The 18,500-nt window shown below is 42.6% G+C and overlaps 1 protein-coding gene across 2 annotated transcripts in view; it reads left to right on the top strand.

Moving 5' to 3' along the window:
- The window catches only part of CECR2 (CECR2 histone acetyl-lysine reader), a 79,196-nt gene that overhangs the window by 36,819 nt on the left and 23,877 nt on the right, over positions 1-18,500 (top strand). The gene's annotated exons all lie outside the window — the stretch shown is intronic.

The following is an 18,500-nucleotide window of genomic DNA, read 5'->3' as shown; positions in this document are numbered from 1 at the left end:
AACAGTCCTCATAAAATGTTCCCTGAGGCCCTAAGTATGAGGTCAGACAATTAAGTTCGTGAATTCATCCTAGAAAAAGTGCTACATACCTCATTGCTGAATATCACTATGGTCACCTTTGAAGTACTCCCCCTTGAGAAGCTATGCACCGACGCCAGCGCCTAGTCCAGCCTTCAAAGCAATTTTGGAACTTTTTCTGGAATGGCCATCACAGCTGTCGTCGTATTACCCTTGATGTCCTCATGTCATCAAAATGTCTTCCTTTCAATATTTCCTTTATCTTCGGGTAAAGAAAGAACTCATTGGGGGCCAGATCAGGTGAGTAGGGGGGGTGGTTCCAATAGTTATTTGTTGACTGACTAAAAACTCCCTCACAGACAGTGCCATGTGAGCTGGTACATTGTCATGATACAAAAGCCATGAATTGGTGAAAAGTTCAGGTTGTCTAACGTTTTCATGCAGCCTTTTCAGCACTTCCAAATAATAAACTTGGTTAACTGTCCAGTTGGTACAAATTCATAAAGAATAATCCCTCTGATAACAACATTAGCAACGTTGCTGCAACAAGTTCTTGAACTTAATTGTTAGACCTCGTATGTCTCCTCCTATCACCCTGTGTATATACCTCTCTATATGCTTTTTTTTTTTTTTAAGATTTTTATTGGGGAATTGGGGGGATGGGAACAGTGCTAGGGAATTGGGGGAAGGGGAACAGACAAGTTGCTGTCATTTTTGTTCTTCAATCTAGTTGTGGAGGATGTTGCTTCACTGCCCAAGTTGGCACCGTCATTGCCCTCTTCCCTGGTGAGGCAGATCAGTCGCAGGCTTCTGGACGGCCGCTCACTGCGGCTGCTGGCCGCTCACGCTGGCTGCTGGCTACACACGGTAGCCCATGGCAACCCACTGCAGCAAGGGCTGCAGCCTACACCGTCGCCGGCGACCCATGGCAACCCAGCTCCAGGTTGAGCCGTTGTTCAGCATCTTAGCTGTGGAGGGCAGTGTCACTGGCCCTCATATGTGGGATCCGAACCGGGGCCCTCTGGCATCCCAAGCGAGTTCTTAACCATCGCGCCACTCGGCCAGCCCTCTATATGCTTTTTAAAAATCATCATCTTGGGCTGGCCAAGTGGTATGTTGGTTAGGAGTTGGCTTGGGAGCGCCAGCTCTGAGCAGCAGGGACCCAGTTCGGATCCCACATGAGGTCCAGTGATGCTGTGTCCTCTACAGCTAAGATGGTGAACAACAGCTCGACCTTGAGCTGTGCTGCTGTGAGTTGCCGGCGACCGCATAGGCTACAGTGGGGCTGGATGGCAGCAGGCGTGAGCTTTCGTGAGCCGCCGTGAGCGGCCATCCAATGCCCAGCGAGCGACTGCCTCACCCAGGAAGAGCACAGTGGTCACAATACCAACATGGGCCAGTGAAGCCACGTCCTCCACAACTAGACTGAAGAACAAAAAAAAGGACAGCAACTTGTCTGTTCCCCTTCCCCAATTCACCAGCGCTGTTCCTCTCCCACAATTCCCCAGTAAAATCTTTTTTAAAAAAATCATTTTATTCTCTTTCCCCCTAAACAGCAAGCTCTGAAGAGCTGTCTTTGCAGCTCCAGTGCCAGTTGTTTTCCCACCAGAGCCCTGTTTGCCCTTTTTCCCAACTTCAGAGCAAGTTGTAGTTTCATAAACTGTGTTTTCATGTATATACACCCTAATTTATGACTTTTCAAACATTTTTCCCCCTCTACTTCTCTACCCATTCAAATACTGCTCTCTCAAAAGCCCCACTTAAAAGTCATTTGTCTCCATAAGCTGTCCCCTATTTCTCCCAGTCTTAGGGTGATCCTCCCTAACATGTATCCTCAGTCCTTACTCATTCCATTGTGTGTTATTTAATCTTTAGACTAGGGACCGTGTCTTACTCATTGTTTTAACCTCACAGCACCTGATGTTAGGCCTTTTCTGTGGCCGATGCTCAGTAATAGCTCAGTTTGCTTATTTCATTTCCATAAATCTAATGTATGTTAATAGAAGACAGAAATTTGACCATCTGCCAATTAAATCTGAAGAGAAAGTATTTATAAATTATTTCTGCAACATGTTCAGGGAAGTGCAAAATGACAGATATATTACTTAATTTGTTGTGAATTTAATGATGTTTCTAAGCAGATTGATGCTGTAGGGAAAATTCTAGAAAGTCACCTTTTGCTGATAGCAAGAACTCAAGAATTACATTTTCATGAAAGAGCAAAAGAATCTGCATTTCCCCATCAATATATTTAACTCCATATACTATAATTACACTTCATTTTTGTGATCTGCAACTCACTGTGACAATTTATCCAGGAATTAAAATACATAATCTAATTTTGTTAAAATAGCTATAATGCAGGGATGGTTTTATAACTTTATATGACCTTGTCTGTGACTTTATTGATATGACTAATGGTGGTACATTAAATCTTCTATAAGTCATATACCTAATTAGCTTTTATAATTTCTGCTTTTTTACTGCAAGATTCAACCTAAGATTTTTGGGGGGGGCAGAAGAACTAAGGAATAAAACTTAAAAGCATAAAGCTGATGGTTTTGATACAAAAATTTTTAATAGTTGATTCTTTACAAGAGAAGAAAAAAATAAAGTGAGGTAAATATACAGTAAAACCTTGGATTGCCAGTAAATTGGTTTGCTAGTGTTCCACAAGATGAGCAAACATTTCTAATACATTTTAACTTGTAAACGAGCGGTGTCTTGCAATACGAATAGAGTGTTTCTGGAACGAATTATACTCACAAACCAAGGTATTACTGTTATTCTTAACAACCATGGAATTAGGAACCAAAAGAAGAAATAAAAGATTTGATATTTTGAAAGATATACAGGGTTCAGTGAAATGGGTTATCAATTACAAAAATAAGAGACGCTGAACTGTGCAATAAAAAATCTTAGCAGCCCAAGTAATCAGGGAAAAGGTGTTTTCACAAAAGGATCCCATAAAGCTCCAGAATCATTTGGATTTATTCACAGGTACAGTTTTCTAAACCTTCAAGAAAAGATAATTTCCAAACATTTCAAAAATGAAATAAATAGTTCCATACCCTGTTCACTCAGATGTAAATATCTTAAACTCTATTCCTGATAAAATTAAACACACTCTTCATTAATATAAATGTTAAATCTGTAAACTAACAAATACAGTCACTTCACCAAAAAATAATACATCATACCCCATCAGGGTTAAGTTTCAATTTATTATATTGGTATTATTGTAAGTCTTCTATAGTGTAACATAACACAAAAGAAGAGTAAGAGGCAAAATTTTTAAATGTTTTGCCTGGAAGATTGTAAGTCTGTTGATGAAGTCTATTAATTAGAATTTTGTGATAGTGCCAGGTAACTAGACTTCTGCCTCTGACTCACCTGGCATGCTTATTCAAAGCTCAAGTTCCTGCTGATGGAACATTCCCAGTGCCCATGGGGACTGGTAGAAGCCAAATGTGTTCTGTAGTCCCAGAAGCTCTTCAGGTGGTTCTTATGCATACTAAAGTTTAAAAACCACTGAAAATAAACCCATTTACAGTAGCAATAAAACATATTTTGCTGTGAACCCAATTAGAGCTGTGCTGCATAGTCAATAAGAAAAGGCTACAAAATAATTAGTAGATAGAATACATATTTTTAAAGTCTCATGTACATATGTTAAGACCTCTGTTTCTGAAAGGAAAGAGTAAGTTTACATGTCGGCATTCACCAAGATAAATTGAGATTTATCATAACCTTAGCCAAATCCCAGCATAATAAAACTTTTACTTCAAAATAACAGGTTGATGTAAATATTGTAAGTCACGAGCAGTGGGATGCATAGTAGAAGCATCCTCAAAGGACCTTGGGTTAACTGACAAGCTGTTGTGGGTGATTTGCTAAGTTAGTACAGGTATAGCAGCTCTCCAGTCTGCTCAGCTTTGGCACTTAGCACTTGAGTTACATGGTCATCACTGGTTAGTTGTACTGGTTTTACAAACCTGTTTGTATCCATTGCACTATTTACTGAATTTCTGCCAGTAAGTATTATGAAACCAATAAAATATGAGCATAAAAATGTCTATAAAAGATTTTTATTTTTTTTTTAATGATTCAGGATGAGTTGTTTCTAAAAAGTTGGCTGTCGAATTAGGGTAAGGTTTCTGTATTTTGATTGCAAATGTCCTTAACATCTCACGGTCGCTTCGGGGAAAAAAGAGGGTGATTCATATGAAAAGAATCATAAGAAATGCTCCTCACTGGGGCTGTGCATCAAATATTGGTGAATGGCAATCCATTTATACAGTACATTAAAATAGATGTTTGAAGTATATATGTTTTTTAAATTCTTTGCTTTGATTATGTTAAACTACCAGTACCCATCCTAATTGTATTGGCCAAAGGAGTTTATTCTAATAATGAAAAATGCCTATGATTCAAATGTGAAATTGAAACCTATATCAGTAAAACAGAATTTCATGCTCACAAGTAGACACCATTCAGTATTAAAATATAGTATGTACAGGAGACACGGAACAGCTGGGACAGTGGATGAAGGATTAATGTCGTCTAGTGGAATTTAGAAGCTTTTCTTTCAAACTTCTTTGAATTGTGGTGCTGCCCTCTTATAGCTATCCTTTTGGATAAGTTACTTCATATCTCTGAATTTCAAATTTCTTACTAGTGAAATGAAATGCTATAACTTCATACAAGTTTTTGTGGAAATTAAATGAAAGGACCCATGTCCGTGTAGCTAGCATAGTCCTTAGCTAGCAATCAGTAGGCACTTGATCCCTTCTATTGTTTATGGTGGTGGCTAACTTATGGGAAATTTTGGTAGAAAACTAAATCCACATTTTTTAAATAAATGTAAGTCAGAAGAGAGGTAAGAAGATGGGGTAAATCTTAGAGGGATGGTAGCCTTGTAAACTTGAAAATCATAAAACAATCAGAAGGTTGGGTCTGCTTTAACCATACTAAACTTATAGTAAGATTTAAATAGAAGGGAATGTAGGCTAGCAAAAATATTTTTACTAATGTTGCTGTCAGTGTTATTTAGATGCCTTATAACTCTGAGGTCTTTAACAATACATTACCTAAAGGTATGTACAGCTAATGCATACAGAAGGTGGTAGCAAAGCATGTAGGGAAACAAATTCACCTTCCGTATCAAGAAGACCATTTGCTTCATTAGTAGCTTTTATCTAATTTGGCAAATTAGGAGTCAAACTGTATTGGCCTCTATTGCTATTAGCATGGTAAACTGGCACAGTCCCTTTGAAAGAGAGTTCCATGGTAAGTTTTTACCTTTCAAGTTCAAGAGCTCTTCCTCTTGTGGTCTTGAAGCATATAAGAGTTGCTCATAGGTATATTTGAGGAAACTACTGAGGTAGCTTCTGGGAAAAAGAGGGTCATGACACCCTTTGACAGTTTGCCTGCATTTCACTGAGGCCTAGTCATTCTCAGAAAAGCTTTCTGAAGCGTCCGTCTTGTTAAATCTATCACCACTGTTATCAGTGTGTCTAAGTTGTATAAAGCACCCCTTAGTGTCATTGAGTTTATTCCATCCTTTGTTCCTTTACCTTGTTGATGCTTCAAGTCTAAAGGTTTTCCATTAAGTGGTGTCAAAAGCAAACCTGGATAATACAGACACTGATACTGAAGCCATAGAAATTACTCAGCTGCAAGGCACTGGCTTGCCACCTCTCTCCTCCAGCAGTGACACTATGGGGCTTATTCCACAAAAATTTTCAAACTCTGGGTGGTGATATATAGAATTGTACACTTGAAACCTATGTTAACTTTACTAATCATTGTCACCCCAGTAAATTTTAATTAAAAATTCCAAAACTCACGTTGGCCTTCAAAATAATCATTAGCTTCAGAGCTCTCAAAGCTCTTTCTTTGAAATTTCCTATAGCAATCGCTTTCAAGCCTCTTATATTTTCTCAGAACTCTGATCTTCTCAGACAAGCTCTCTGATTCCTTGTCCCGAGTCTTTTCCCCACAGTTTTTCTTTGGTTCTAAGCCTGCGCCGCTGCTCTTTTGTCACTGTTGCCACTGAACTCCCATGCCACTGAACCTCCTCTAAACGGGAGGTCTGCCTCCAGCGGCTCATTATTAAGCTTCAGAGCCATTCCCATCACCAAAAGGTAATAAAACATGGCTTCCCTTAATAATTTGAAAGTTTAAACTCTTACGGGAGTTTCTCGCCAGTCATAAACATTAACAAAGGAGACACTTGGTGTCTATTAGTTTTTTTGGTTTTGTTTATTTAAGAGAGTAAACTGGCTTGGTACCTTGTGGGGTTCAGTGGTTACTTTTACTGACTGTCCTAAGGACACCTTTGGTCCTGAGCTTAGTAAAGCCATCTCCATGTGCCTTAAAGGCCACTCCTGGCAGCAGCAGTGGCTGAGAACACCCTAATCTGTCTCTTCCTCACTTCTAACTGTAGGGAAAGTATCCACAGTGCACAAAGGCAGAGTTGCATCCTAGGTGGATATCTGACCACCTGTCCATCAGATCCATCAAGCGAGAGGTGAGTGTGTATGAGAGTAGAGAGAAGGAATTTTAAGTGTTCAAAAGGATTGTTCCATCTTATTTCGTGTACTCCTTTTATTCCTAACTCCTTATTTATCTTTACCTCATTTTTAAAAATCTCAAACCTTTATGGAACATTCTTATACATAAGGTGCATTTCTAGAAAGAGAAGGAATTATTATAAAAATAGGATATGAGGTCGAATTCTTGGTTCTTATTATCTGTGATAAGCATATCCATATTTAATGTAGATGAGAATAATAAGTACTGTAACAGATACATATGTAATAGAAGTTTATGAATATAAAAATGGGAAGAATTAGTGAAGAAGGGAGAATTGGGGCAGGCAGAACTGTCTTTCACCTGACACCTGTAGGGTGGCTAATATTTTGATGGTGGACATTGGGAGTGGAGGAGTAATATACACAGAAAGAAGCGCAGAACCAGGATAGTATGTAATGTGGTCAGAGAACAGTGTATATTTGGATGTGGCTGCCATGTAAGATATGTTGTAATATATATTGGAAGAAAATCCTGGAACAATCAGATTTTGAAGTCCCCTGACTAGCTTGCTTATTATATCTTCAGTAGGCAGGCAGTAGGAAAGAACATTATGTCATTAGATCTTTGTTTTAGGAAGAAACCTCTCGTCGCGCCATGATGAATGATTTTGTAAGGAAGAGCTGGAAGGTAAGAAATCAGTTAATGAGCAATACTTCCAGCAGGAAATAGCAGTGGAATCCCTGCTTTGGAAATGTAGGTCTAGAATAGAAACAATGAAACAAGTTTGGTGGGAAGAACGTTTCATTAACCATACCTATGAGGGTCAAGTCGCAAGAAATCAAGTAGTGAATAAAAGAAGAGTTCTTATGGTACTTGTCGTTTTGAGAAGTAGGACAATGAAGAAAAAGCAATCATGAAAAAGTAAAGAGGAAGTAGGGTTGAGAGCTTGTGGCAGGTTCTTGGGGGGCTTTTTGTTTTGTGTTTTTTTTTAACTAGAGATACAGCATTGACATGGAAGATGCCCCTGAATGAGGAGAATGCATGTAGCTGACTCTGGGAAGGTGAAGTGCCTGCAAGGCAGGCCTCACCATGGAGTAGAGTTGTTCCCATTTACCTAAGTTAGACACAATCTTCCGAGGGGGCACGGAAATGTTAGGAGTTTGTGTTGGATGTTTCTCTGTCCTCTGAGGACAGATGAACATCAGCTGTGAGTTGAGATGGACTGTTTGGAACAACAGCTAGGAATTAATAAAAGGGTTTTCCAAGCAGCATTCAGGAGCCACCTGTGTTGGGGTGTTCTCATTTTGTAACATGGGTTACAGTTAGGAAGGGACAAAATTGTAGGAAGGGACAAAATTGATATTTACATTTACTGAGACATAAAAATTGGCAAGCTGGGAGTGGAATGAGGCCTAAGGAACCTAGATCACAGATAAAGATATATTTGATGATGGAAGTCAAATAAGAGAGTGGGAGGGAGTAAGAAGCCAGGAATAATAAGGAAGAGGCAGTGAACGTGTCCACAATGATTCCCCCCCCCCCCGGACTGTCCCCCCTCCTTAGTATTCTCTGAAGGTTACCTGTGAAGGTACCCTGCGCTTAATGCCCGCATCTCCAAGACCTCTCTGCATCTGCTGGTCTCTCTTACCAGAGGTGTTTTTCTCCATTGTCTGCTTATCTGACTCTCAAGTTTGACTAAGTGCTGTCAGTTCTCATATTCCGTCCACTTTTTAACCACTTATCTCCTTTTAACATTATGTTTCATTGAATATTTAAACAGTTTAGTTGTTATAGAAAGTTGTACTGTAGGAGACACTCCATTCCTTCAAACTCTTGTCTTTGGCTGACCTGTTACAGTATGGCACCTCCTTACTTCTTTGCGGTAATGTTTCATGACTTAAATTGAAGTGACAATATGATTGTACATTTCAGAGATCTTGTCATTAAGTATATTCTATCTTGACCCATGAAAAGGAAAAAACTAATTTATAAACTTTTATTTACTTCAGTATATTTGGATTTATCCTTTATCTCTTTTTTTAAGCTCATGGATGTGTTCTTGCCAGGAATTAAATTTCCCAACATTTAATTACCTTTGAACCACCAATTCTGTAATGACTGACTTCCGGTTTCCCCAGCCTCCTCTTTCCCCTAGCAGTCATTAGTTTTGGAATGGCCTTCTGTAATTGGTATCCAGCCATAGTTCTCAAATGGTTTTCTAGCTCATCTTGCCTTGCTGGCTTCTCTCCACAACCTTTATTACCTTGACAGTTAACACCTCCTTGAAAGCTTTCCTATTTTCTGTTCACTGCCCTGCGCTGAGTCCCAAATGCCCTCATTTATTTTGCAGATTGCATGGTAGTCTGACTACAAACCAAAAGGTCCTTCACTGCAGCAAGCAAAAATTTAGTTTCAAACACTAAAATTTCTTTTAGTTTTTCTTGGCAGCGGGTTTTGTTTCGTTTTCTTTTTTTCATAGTATTGTAGAGATTCTGAGTATTTGTTATGGTGGGGAAAAAACCTTAATTGTGGCATGAGTTTTGTGCTTTTGTTTAAACAACAGCAAACATTCAGGCCTTTAAAGCCTTACAGGCACAGTTTATGATCTATAGTGCTCACCCAGGAGCTCAGCCTTATTGCCTCAAAAAGTCTTCATTGTGACCGGGGATGGGGGGGGGGTAAATGTCAGGCAAGGGAGACTGTCTCTGAACTCCTCCTGGATTAGGGCTGCAGTGGTTATTTTTGTCAGCAAATTCAGGGCATTGCCGTTGCTAGGGAGCTCTTTGTGGTGGTCTAGTCTCAAGTGTGCTGCTAAAGTTGGCAAGGGTGCCACGGAGTCTGATAACCTGAGGGGCGCTGGGACAGGGAGTCCTGGGCACCACTTCACCCAGAGAGTCTATTTATAATCCTTCAGAGGCTGGCAAAAGTGTTTCTAATTAGCTTCTCATTAAAATCTCTCCTTGCCACTGGGCTGCCAACAGGTGGCAGGATGGCTCAGCTAATAAAATAAAATAAAACCCCTCCTTGATTCCAGAAGGCCTCTTTTCTTATCTATAAAGCATTTAAACACCAACCCCCACCCGTTTGCAACTGACCCCTTATAAAGAAAAAAAAATTGCAATACAAAAGAGATTTTTTTTCTTTATTTAGTTTTTTGGCTTTTGTTCATTGATTCTACTTGTTCTTTAAACTATTAAACTTCTAAAGTTTAAAGCACTACTGGAAGTGTATTCAGCTGGTAAGTCCTGTCCTTTAGTGGTGTTTTCATCAGCACTTGCTTTACCTTGGGGTGATGTACTTCTTAAAATTAGCACAGAAATTTTATTTTTATTTTTTTAAATATTTTATCGGGGAATTGGGGGAGGGTTACAGCATTGGGGAATCAGGGAAGGGGAACAGACAAGTTGCTGTCCTTTTGTTCTTCAGTCTAGTTGTGGAGGGTATTGCTTCATGACACAACCCACATGACTACCGAGTGCTCCTGGCTCGTCAGCCAAGAGCTTACTGAAAGGGAACCTGAGAGGATTAGGTAGGTGCTGAGAAAATAAAGAGAACAGAGACGAAAAGCTGGGGACAAGAGGGACCCAGCCTGCTGGTGACAGACTGAGACCTCGTTTATTGATTACACACAGGTTATATAGAGGAAGCAATTGCCTCTTTATAGGGAACAATTCCCTCAAGTATAGGGAACAATTCCCTAAAGCAAAAGGTTATGGGGTCTGGAGAGACAGTTTCTCCTTAGCAACAAGTTAGGTTATGCACAATATAAACCAGTGATATAATTAAGCAAGGTTAAACTGAGGCAGATAGAAATTGTCAACAAGTCCATGGTGGAAAGTCCCAGAGCGTTGTTCCTCTTTGGGGGTGTTTGAGCCATGCCGTAAGTGGTTGCCAGGTAGACACTCCTTTTCCAGCTGCTCACCCAGACATAGAGGCCTGCAGCTACCCACTGCAACCTCAGTATCCCTGACTGTTCCCAGTCAGCTCCCAACATCTCCCCCTTTTTTATTATTTAAAGAGCCTTGATTTACTAGGCCGTGGCTGGCTTGCGGCGACTGTGTCTGTCTTAGGTTGTTCCCATCTGGGAATCTTACCCGTCATGGACTATCCAGCCATCTAGCTGACCCCCCCGCGACTGTGCCTGTCTTAGGTTGTCCCTCTCCTAGGGAACTTACCCGTGTTTGGCTAACCAGACTCCCGGAGGGTCCAAGCCTTGCAACGCCAAGCCTGGGGGTGGAGATGGAGAAGGAACAGTGGACATAAAAGATAATGACTATCGGGTGAGCAACCTAGTAATGGACTTGCAGACGGACAGGCAGTGGACGTTGTGCCCGCGGTGTTTCAAAATCCGCTCCCTCGTTGGTTCTTCGATACCAGGTGTGAACTTGACCTCGTCCACGTCTCTGGAGACGCGATCGATGGGCTTCTACCTCAAGGTTTCCAAGGCGAACTTTTATGATAGCAGCGCGGACTGAAATTAAGCAGAACATTAGAAACAAAAGAATTGTAACTCCTACAGCGGTCCAGGTAATAGTCTGAACAACGGAACCAGGTGCAAACCCACTGAAGGAGGTAATGATCTGTTTAGCCAAATCCTCTGGGTTTTTAGTCTCCAGTTTACTATTTTGTATAGCAAGAATTTTTTGTTGGAGTAAGTCGAGATTGAGGCTAAGATTTGAATTATGCCAAATGCCTTGAAGATGGTTAGTAATAGCCTCCCAACTCCACTAGGTATTATTAAACTTATAGTGAGTAACACAAATCTCTCTGTACTTCACATGGCATCTGAGGGTAAGATGGCGGTGTATAACCTCCACCTCATTTCCTATTTGAAGAACAGCGTCCTCTAGTGCACTAAGGCGGATCTCAATCTCCTGATCTACTTCTTCTTGAATCGGAAGTATTTAGCTGTTCAACATAATCTGCTGTTTTGATGGTATTTGTGAGGGCTACAGCTGCTGTGATGGCTGTGGCTGTAATAGAAATAACTGCCATGAGCCCTGCTATGACGAGTCCGACTACCCATTGTTCTCAGCTTAAACCTTTGTTTATTTCCTCGAGGGTTCTCATCCCTGGATCATCAGGGTCCCTCAATAGTGGTGGGAATTACAATATATGGTGATTGGCATAGGAGTAAGATCCTCTGCCCTTTGTCTTGTGGATCAACACAATTGGTGATGTAGCAATTTTGACAAGAAATATTATAGATAGACTTAACAATACTGATCTGGAAGTTTCCAACCAATATTGCTTCTGGGGCCTGCACACAGGCCATGATTGCAGTAAGGTGTTGCGTGTTCTGTGTCAGGGGCAAAATCAAAATTGGAATGATTTACATAACCTGAGGCTGCCCATAGCCTCCTGTTGCATGACCTGAGAACCTGTGGCAAGCACAGGAGCAGCAAATTTTTCTGGGAACTTGCTCTGCTTATTTATGTCTGTGTATTTGACAGACCAATCATAGATGTTAAAAGGAGTATAGGATAGTTGATGTCTGGTGGCCGTAGGTTGTCGACAGTAAAGCCACTGTATATTTTTGTTGGTATCATGAACAGTTTTATTGCAAGATGGAAGTGGCAGATGTGAGACACTCTCCTGACTATATCCCCCAGTTAGGCCCATAAAGGACACTACTGTATGATACTTATAAAACAGCAACCCAGAGACGTTTTTGCAAGGCTAGTCGTCTTTCGGGCTATCAGTGTATGTAACCGTGCCTAGCAGGAGGCACCCTGGTACTTGCTTGTGGGAGGCACGAAGTGGAGGCTTATCAGCTAAGCCAGTATAATTAAGAGCAGCCCGCTGAGGCTGTATTTTCTTTACTTCTCCCTCTAAAGGGTATGAGGTGTTGACCCAGACTTTAAATGCCATCTCATTCCAGGTCGCAGTAATGACTGTCAGTGGGTTGGGATAATATGTCCAATATGTGTCCCCATTAACTTTGGTTACCTGGGCAGCCGTCATTGCTATAATGGCCGCCAAAATCTTAGATTGAAGGTCCAGCCGGCTCCAGGTGGAGTTGTGGTTCTTCCTCTCCCAGGTGGGGATCTTGTCCCTCTTCACCCCCTGGAGGGGCTAGCTTAGGGGTGCCTTCTGGGACTTCATGATGATGTTTGACCAGGTGTTCTGGAAGCCACCTCGGCCTATCTGCATCCTTAGGAAAAACACAAACTTGTCCTCTCCCCTGCACCAGGACCAGATCTGGTCCTTGCCAACTACCTGTAAGTGGATCATTCCATCGGACGAGGGCCTCTGCAGCAGGACTGGGATTCCAGAAACGGTCCGCTGCAGAGTGACCTTCAGCATCCGTTTGCAAAAAATTTAAAGTAAAGAGTGCATGGTTTAGTTGATTGTGTACTGACTTCCCATAGTCTCCCCCTTTTTGTTTTATTAAATGATTTTTGAGAGAGTGATGGGCATGCTCAATAATTCCTTGACCTTGGGAGTTATATGGGATCCCTGTGTGGTGTTGGATCTGAAATGTTAGGCAAAATTGTTGGAAAGCCTTGCTAGTACAGCCTGGTGCATTATCTGTCTCAATGATTTTTGGAATTCCCATAACAACAAATGCTTGAAAGCAATGACTGATAACATGCTTAGTAGCTTCTCCATTTCTAGCAGTAGCAAATAAAAATCCTGACTTGGTGTCAATTACTGTATGATCATAAGGAGTGTTTTTGAAACTTAGGATGTGAGTGACATCCATCTGCCAAATATGATTAGGGAGTAGTCCTCGTGGATTTACCCCTAAATGTGGCTCAGGGAGCAGGTTAGAGCAATTGGTACATTGTTTGACTATCTGTCTAGCCGCCTCACGCGTAATCTTGAACTGATGTCTAAGTGACTGAGCATTTTGGTTATGAAGTGTGTGTGAACTTTTGGCCTTTTGTATTGAATCCTCTGGTGTGGCAAAGAAAACCTGAACTGGCTGATCCAGTGATTGGGTGGCAGCGTCTGTGGCGGCATTGCCTGCAGACAGGGGACCTGGAAGGTCAGTGTGAGCTCTAATATGTTCAATATAGACAAGGCTGTTGCCTAGTTAGAATGGCCTGTTTTAATTGATGGAACATGTGAAAGAGCTTTTCTGTGGTAGCTGAACTGATGTGTGTGGTTTCTATAACCTTACAAACACTAAAAACATAATGACTGTATAGCGATTTAGAGGTTGGTGTGAAAACATCTGTATAGTCCAGGTAACGGCTGCAAGTTCTACCCGTTGGGCTGAACTGTTGCCTGTGTCCTTGGTTAAAGTTTGAGTAGGAGTATGGATGGCTGTTCTCCCATTACTGGAGCCGTCCGCAAAGACCGCGATGGCACCTGAAATAGGCTGCTTTTGTACTACTGAAGGAAAAATAAAACACACACACTTGGCAAACTGTATAAGTTTATTAGCAGGATAGTGACACTCAAGCTGACCAGGAAAGTTAGCTAAAGCTACCTGCCATTCGGCGGAGGAAGCATATAGCCAACACTGCTGACTGTTGTTGTATGGGACTATGATGACCTGAGGTTCACTTCCAAGAAGCTGTAAACATCGTCGTCTCCCCTTGATGAGGAGAGAGGCTACTAACTCATAATATGGCTGTAGATGTTTAGCTGGAGTGCTGTTTATAGATGGAGCCATTCTAAAGGACCCATAGGTTGCCAGATGACCCCTATAGGCACAGGGGTTACACAGAGGTTATCTGTGTTACACATAATGAGAGAAACAGGTTGAGTAGGATCTACCCAAGTAACTTGAGCTTGCTGAATGGATTGTTCTACTTTAGTAAGTGCCCATTTTGCTTCTACAGTAAGACTCTGGGGGGACATAGGGCTAGGATCCCCCTGGAGGATGTTAAACAATGGCTGTAAATCTCCAGTAGTTAATCTTAAAAATGGTCTAATGCAATTAATATTTCCTAGGAGTTTCTGAAAATCATTAAGTGTTTTAAGATGGCTATTACTAATTTGTATTTTCTGAGGTTTAATCTGTCTCTGAGTAATAAGAGTTCCTAAGTAAGAAAATGGTGAAGTCTCCTGAACTTTCTCTGGGGCAATGACTAGCCCTTCCTTTGTAAGGCTGTCCTTAAGCTTCCCATACGCCTGATACAGAACATCTTTATTAGAATGAGAAACAAGAATATCGTCCATATAATGGATGATATAAACTTCTGGGTACAGCTGTCATACAGGCATGATCGCTCGGCTGACAAAAGTTTGACAAATTGTGGGACTATTTGCCATGGCCTGGGGGAGTACTTTCCATTGAAAGTGTTGTATGGGCTCTTTGAAATTTACTGAGGAAACACTGAATGCAAAATGCTTTTTATCTTCTGGATGTAGAGGAATGGTGAAAAAGCAATCCTTTAAGCCTATTATAATTAAATGATGGTCTACAGGTATGGTGGTGGGCAACGGAAACCCAGGCTGTAGGCTTCCCATGACTGCATTAACTGCCCGCAAAGTCCTGCAATAGCCTCCATTTCCCTGACTCTTTACGACAAATATGGGAGTTTTCCACAGGCTGGTGGATGGCTCTGTGTGTCCAGCAACAAGTTGCTCTTGAACTAATTCCGTGGCTGCTTGAAGTTTCTCCTGAGTCAAGGGCCATTGGTCAACCCAGACTGGTGTCTCTGTAAGCCATTTAATTTTAAGCAAACTGGAATGGGCTGCAGGAGATACCAAGGCCCCTAGGGAAAATTTTTGATACCCTAGCCCTGACCTGTTATTTTTTGGAGTAGCTTGTACAGGCTCAAGCCTACCCTGTCCTGATGTGCCTAATCCCTGGCCTGGAACGTATCCCTGATTGAACATAATATTTGTGGCTGATGAACTGGGGCTGTAAATCATAACGAACATTTGGCTTAGAATGTCCCATCCCCAGAGGTTTACTGGGAGACCCTTGAGGACAAATGGAGTAAAAGTTCTGGAATGCCCCTCGGGGTCTCTCCAAGTTAATACTCTAGAACAGCGGTTCTCAACCTTCCTAATGCCGCGACCCCTTAATACAGTTCCTCATGTTGTGGTGAACCCCACCATAAAACTATTTTCGTTGCTACTCTATAACTGTAATTTTGCTACTCTTATGAATCGTAATGTAAATATCTTTTTGTTTTCCGATGGTCTTAGGCGACCCCTGTGAAAGGGTCATTCGACCCCCAAAGGGGTCACGACCCACAGGTTGAGAACCGCTGCTCTAGAACTTTGCAGAGGCCCTGTTTTCATCCCTATTTCCTGCAGACTAGTTAGAGCCTCTTGTACCGGCCAAGCTGACGGCCAGTGTTGTTTAGAAATTACCGATACATCAGCGCCAGTGTCAGAGACCCTGAAATGCTTTTCCCTCTATAATTAGATTTAGAGTGGGGTGCTCTTGTCCAACTCTCTGGACCCAAAATGCATCTGAGGACCCAAAGCCTTGTGCCGGCTGAGAAGCAGCTCCACCTGTTTGTTACAGTGGGAATGAGTACTATTTGTGCTATTCTATATGTAGACAGGACCTGGATGATGTCTCATGCAGCTCCAGCCATAATTTTTATTTCCCCTGTGTAATCAGAATCTGTGACTCCAGGATAAACTTGTAATACCTTCATGGTCCAACTGCTCCAGCCAAGAAGAAGCCCTACTGTTAGGCGGTAGAGGACCATAAATTCCAGTGGGAATGGCCTGCGGATCCATTTGTGGTGTTAATATCAATCTGGAGGAGGGACTGAGGTCCAGTCCTGCACTCCCTGGGGTGGCGCAGTATAGTTGTATGGTGCGCCGTGTTGGCTGTCCCCAGGACTGCGGAACAGATTGTTCCAGGACATTGGAGCCATGAATGATTGGTGGCTGTCTATGGGCACAGGAGGCATAAGGGCTAAGGCCCCATTATTTGGCAGGGCTGGGGCTGGCCCCGTCCCCTGTTTCCTGAAAGCGATTGCCCATTGATGTCAAATTGGGATCTGTATTCTCTAGCCCACTGTTTTCCACGCCTACACCTGGGACAAATCTGAGTTGCACATCCGGACGCCTCCATTTGTCCAGCGGCCCTAGACCCTCCCTGGGGAGCTCTGTTAGGGCACTCCCTGGAGAAATGACCTGCCTGTCCACAAGTATAGCATCCTCCCTCTCTACGGTTCCTGTCCTTTTTTTTGTTACGGCTTTGGGTTAAACACCTTTTGGAGTGCCATAGCAAGAGCATTGTCCTGGATGTAGGATGGCCCTACGTCCGCACAAAGGCAGATAAAATCTGAAACATTGGCTTTCTTTCTATAAGGCTGTTTGATGGATTTACAAGTAGTATTGGCATTTTCAAATGCTAACTGTTTAACAAGGAGCTGTGCTGCTCCGGGGTCATTGATGAGCCGACCTATAGTCTGTAAGAGTCCAGAGACGAAGTCCTGATATGGCTCGTCCGGCCCATGCCTCACATTAGACAAATCCTCTGTTTTAGCCCCTGTGGTAGGAAGCACCCTCCAGGCCCAAGTAGCACAAAAATTAATTTGCTGATAGGTTACTGGAGAGTACCCTACTTGATTGTTAATTCCTGCATAAGCCCCTTCACCCTTAAGCACGTCCGCCGTGATAGGTATCTGATGTGCGGAGTTTCACTCTACCTGTTGTTCACACTGATCAACATACTCTGCTTTCCAGAGTAAATAATTCCCTCCTGTTAAGGAGGCCTTAGTTATCATAACCCAATCTTTTGGGATAAGGGGTGTATTTTCAGAATTGGTCTTAAGTAAAGCTAAGGTGAAAGGAGTAGTGGGCCCATACTGGGTGGTTGAGGTTTTAAGCTCCTTAAGTGTCTTAAAAGAAATAGGCTCATGATCCCTAAGCATTTGCCCTGGGTTATTGGGATCTGGACGTTCTATCACTGGAAAACAGAATTGTTGCTATTCCCCAATATCCTCGCCTCTCTCCACAGCCTGCCTTAATCCTCAGAGTACACTAAAATCCAGAACCCTGCTCTTCGGGACAGGCTTGTCAAGTTGCCAGGAGCTAGGCTGTCGCTGCCCTGAAGGCAGTGGCAGAGAAGGGCCCCAGGGAGCAGGACACCTTTGCCGTACCGATATGCAGCCCACATGGCAAGGGCGGATCCCTCATCTATGGGAACCTCATCTTCCTTCTCCTCAAATGAGTCCTCTGGACTGATGTTATGCCTCTGCTTTTTCCTGGAACGTCCAGGTGGCCAGGACTCGTCCGGAGGCTCTATCCTTATCTTTTCAAAGTCCTGGACTGCTTGCCTAAGTTTCTTCACTATTGGAGGCTGCTGTTCTTCCTGTTCTTTCCAGGGACATGACGCCCCTGACTTAAGACTGTCCCACACTATTCCCCAAAGTGAAAGTACTTCTCTCGGAGCCTTCTCCGACTCTTTGAATGCTTGCCTCTCTCTAAGCTGTCTTCCAACTTGTTCCCAGACCTCAGAATCAAGGGATCCCTCCTCTGGGAACCAAGGACAGGTGTCCTGCACATGAGCAAGAAAATCCTCTAGCTGCTGTGTTGTCACAGCCCTACCACGCTCTCATAGTGTTGTCTTAAGAAGCTGTAAATAAAGCCGATGGTCCTTTCACCCTGACTGTCCCATGTTTTACTCCCACCGAAAATGGTTATAGGACTAACAGAGTGATCAGTTCTGTTCCCCCCTATACCGAACCCCGAATTTCCCTTCCTACCACATCCGACGCAGCGTACGCCTTTCCGAAGGGAGACTCCTCACCGACCATCGCTTTCAATCCGTGCTTAGGTCCCTGTTCAGGCTCCACCTGACGAGACCCGTGCGCCTACCAAGCGCTCCTGGCTCGTCAGCCAAGAGCTTACCGAAAGGGAACCTGAGAGGATTGGGTGAGAGCCGAGAAAATAAAGAAAGAGACGAAAAGCTGGGGGCAGGAGGGACCCAGCCTGCTGGTGACAGACTGAGACCTCGTTTATTGATTACACACAGGTTATATAGAGGAAGCAATTGCCTCTTTATAGGGAACAAT

This window comes from Hipposideros armiger, unplaced genomic scaffold, assembly GCF_001890085.2.
Source record: "Hipposideros armiger isolate ML-2016 unplaced genomic scaffold, ASM189008v1 scaffold_878, whole genome shotgun sequence".
NCBI lineage: Eukaryota > Metazoa > Chordata > Mammalia > Chiroptera > Hipposideridae > Hipposideros > Hipposideros armiger.
Note: the sequence above shows the minus strand (reverse complement) of the source record. Positions and strands in the feature narration are given on the sequence as shown.